We start from the raw sequence: 3,941 nt of genomic DNA on the forward strand, positions 1-3,941 counted from the left end.
GTCTATGAATTCCTCATGCTCCAAGGTCCTGAGATCTCCCAGGTATTTGCATCTACTAGCTGAACATCTGGGGGACCCCCATAAAGGGCAGGCATCTGACACTAATTCCACAGATAGGGACCTCAGAGGGCACTTTTGAGCTCCTCATGCCTTAATGGTAATAGGCAGAGTCTAGATTTGAGTGCTGCCCATCTAATCCCACCTGCCTGCAGTCTCCGCTGTATCTTAGGATCACCACATGCATAAACACCATCAGGTACCAAGATGAACATCTTAAGAGCATCTCAGGAAGGGTTCATGGCAGAGTCAAAGATGTAGAGAATATGACTAAGTGAAAGAAAGAGTAACAGTAAGCAAGTTCCCCAAAGCCATTCTTCATATTTAAAATGGCAACATAAACTGTGTTAGGGACTGGAGATAAAAAAGAAAAGTAGAGAAGGAACTGAAGATGACTTTGCTCTTCATACTCTTAGTTCCTATATATAGCTGTGCTCAAAATTACCCAGAAAAAAGTTTTGTTCCTTAAAATACATTCAGAGAAGGATACTACTCAATTCATTTGCTCTGAGCATTGACTGAAGCCTACAAACCCGACCCAATTACCTGCAGTTTTCAGTTTTTCTAAACTCCACCTTATGCTCTGCATAATCGACTGCCATCAAGGGCGAAAGGCCAGGCCCCATAAGTACTCCACTCCCACCTTGGCCCAGGCCCACTCACTTACCCTAGGGGAAGAAGTGAAAAAATACTATGGCATCAATGAAAATCCACTGAATCTCCTAAGAAAAGAACAAACATATCAGATTGACTTGCTGTGATGTTTTGTTTTATTTACAGAGTTGATTTGATTATTTTTCAACATAGACAATTGGGAAAAGTCTAGGTATTGGGAATTGTAGATAGAAGTTGGGAAAAGTAGAAAGAAGAAAAGAATCCATTGGTCTTACTACATAAAGACAATGAATATTCATGGTTTTGGTGAATATACTTCCAGGAACTTTTTTCAGCCATATTTGTATTGGTCAGGAACAAAAATCCCCAAACATACAAGGTTTAAATCAACATGAGATTATTCCTCATTTGTGCTCTGAGTCTAGCACAAGTCTGTAGAAGGTCACCTCTGGTGACCACTGAGGGGTGCACAGTTGACAGAGCAAATCAACTTCAGTACAAATTGGTTGCTGTGCTGGAGGGGAAAAGTTCTAGAGCCTAACACTGACCACCAAATGATCCAACCAGGAAGTGATGGGTGGCAATTCCACTTCATTGGCTAGAACTGGTCATGTGACTCTACACAACTGTAAGGAGGCAGGAAGTGCCAACCTGTGACATAGTTAGACAGAAGTGGGGGAATCAGAAACACCTGATGAGCAACGTTAAGAACTACATATTATGAAATTCTGGGCGGAAATTTCTGTTCTTTAAGGATGTTGAATATTGGCCCCCACTCTTTTCTGGCTTGTAGGGTTTCCGCTGAGAGATCTGCTGTAAGTCTAATAGGCTTCCCTTTATGGGTAACCTGACCTTTCTCTCTGGCTGCCCTTAGTATTTTCTCCTTCGTTTCGATCCTGGTGAATCTAACAATTATGTGCCTTGGGGTTGCTCTTCTTGAGGAATATCTTTGTGGTGTTCTCTGTATTGCCTGGGGTTGAATAGTGTCCTGCTTTGCTAGATTGGGAAAATTTTCCTGGATAATATCCTGAAGAGTATTTTCCAGCTTGGATTCATTCTCTCCATCACATTCAGGTACACCAATCAAACGTAAATTAGGTCTTTTCACATAGTCCCATATTTCTTGGAGACTTTGCTCATTCCTTTTTATCCTTTTTTCTCTATTCTTGTCTTGTCATTTTATTTCATTAAGTTGGTCTTCGACCTCTGATATCCTTTCTTCTGCTTGATCAATTCGGCTATTTAAACTTGTGCATATTTCACTAAGTTCTCATGTTGTATTTTTCAACACCGTTAGTTCATTTATATTCCTCTCTATATTGTCTATTCTTTTCAGCATTTCGTCAAACCTTTTTTCAAAGTTCTTGGTTTCTTTACATTGGGTTAGAACAAGTTCTTTTAACTCCCAGAAGTTTCTTATCATCCACCTTCTGAAGCCTACTTCAGATAATGGAACACAGTCCTTTTCCATCAGGGTTTGTTCCGTTGCTGATGAGGAACTGCAATCCCCTGTAGAGGGAGAGGGGTTCTGATTTTGGGTATGCTCGGCCTTCTTAAGCTGGTTTTTTCCCTTTATTATAGATTTATCCATCTGTCGTCTTTACAATTACCGCCTTTCTAAAGGTTTCTGAGTCGACGTCCAATTTATTGATTCCCAGTGCTGGGATCCGAGCAACCCACTGCGCTGGCCAAAACAGCAGCCATAAGACTGATGGTGCTCTTCTGCCTGGGAATCTCTGGTCTGGCTTCCTTCTTGAGTCCTCAACAAGCGGCTCTGCCTTCCTGGAGCTCCAAACTCAGGTCAGTAGGGGAACCAGTCCCGTTTACTCTACTTGAAGAGCTGCCGCGCCCAGGCGCCAGCAAAACTGCTGCGCCGGCCACAAGAGTTGAACAGACTCTTACAGCCCAGAATTTCATAATGTGTAGTTCTGGCAGTGCGGCACGGCTCCGGTTCCCGGTGGCCCTCGTGGCAGGTTCCGGGTATCCGGACTGTTCATGAGGGCAGGGGCTGGTTCCGCTGCTGTGTCGGGGGCAGGGACCCCTGTGGCGGGGCCCACAGGCCGCGACCTCTTCGCTGAAGGGCTGCTGGAGTTCCTGCGACCTGCTGTGCAGCAGCTCGACTCTCACGTGCACACCGTCAGAGAGAGCCAGGTGGAGCTCCGGGAGCAAATTGATAACCTAGCCACAGAACTGTGCCGCATCAATGAGGATCAGAAGGTGGCCCTGGATCTTGACCCCTATGTTAAGAAGCTACTTAATGCTCAGCGACGCGTTGTCTTGGTCAACAACATTCTACAGAATGCTCAGGACGGCTGAGGTGGCTAAACCACAGTGTTGCCAAGGAAACAGCCCGCAGGAGAGCAAAGTCGAATAGGACTTTCAGCCCAGAATTTCATATCCTGCCAAACTAAGCTTCACAATTGAAGGAAAAATAAAATCTTTTTTTTTTTTTTTGAGACAGAGTTTTGCTCTTGTTACCCAGGCTGGAGTGCAATGGCGCGATCTCAGCTCACTGCAACCTCCGCCTCCTGGGCTCAGGCAATTCTCCTGCCTCAGCCTCCTGAGTAGCTGGGATTACAGGCACGTGCCACCATGCCCAGCTAATTTTTTGTATTTTTAGTAGAGACGGGGTTTCACCATGTTGACCAGGATGGTCTTGATCTCTTGACTTCATGATCCACTCGCCTTGGCCTCCCAAAGTGCTGGGATTACAGGTGTGAGCCACTGCGCCCGGCCAGGAAAAATAAAATCTTTAATGAACAAGCAAGTACTGAGAGATTTTATTACCACCAGGCCTGCTTTACAAGAACTTCTGAAAGAAGCATTATACATAGAAAGGAACAACCAGTATGAGCCTTTCTAAAAATATACCAAAAAGTAAAGAGCATCAACATAAAGAAGAATTTACATCAACGAATGGATAAAATAGCCAGTTAACATCAAATGGCAGTAACCCTAAATTTAAATCGACTAAATCCCCCAGTCAAAAGATACAGCCAAAACCTAATGGTATATCCAAAGATACACAAAAACTCAAAACAAAGGGTTGGAGAAAAATTTACCAACCAAATGGAGAACAAAAATAAATAAACAAAAAGCAGGAGTTTCAATTCTCACATTTGATAAAATAGATTTCAAAACACAAAGATACAGTGGTAAAAGGATCAATGCAACAATAAGAGATCTTAACACCCAGATACATAAGACCCATAACGAGATTTAGACTCAATGAGACAGAAAATTAATAAGGATATCCAAGATTTGAACTC

General features: G+C 43.3%; 1 pseudogene across 1 annotated transcript; it reads left to right on the top strand.

The window, feature by feature from the left end:
• The first annotated feature begins 2,646 nt into the window (after positions 1-2,646).
• On the top strand, positions 2,647-3,058 carry LOC100395868 (SNARE-associated protein Snapin pseudogene; annotated as a pseudogene). Its single transcript, XR_013521744.1, has one exon. The product of XR_013521744.1 is annotated as an SNARE-associated protein Snapin pseudogene (transcript).
• The last annotated feature ends 883 nt before the right edge of the window (positions 3,059-3,941 follow it).

Source organism: Callithrix jacchus, chromosome 8 (genome assembly GCF_049354715.1).
Source record: "Callithrix jacchus isolate 240 chromosome 8, calJac240_pri, whole genome shotgun sequence".
Lineage (NCBI taxonomy): Eukaryota > Metazoa > Chordata > Mammalia > Primates > Cebidae > Callithrix > Callithrix jacchus.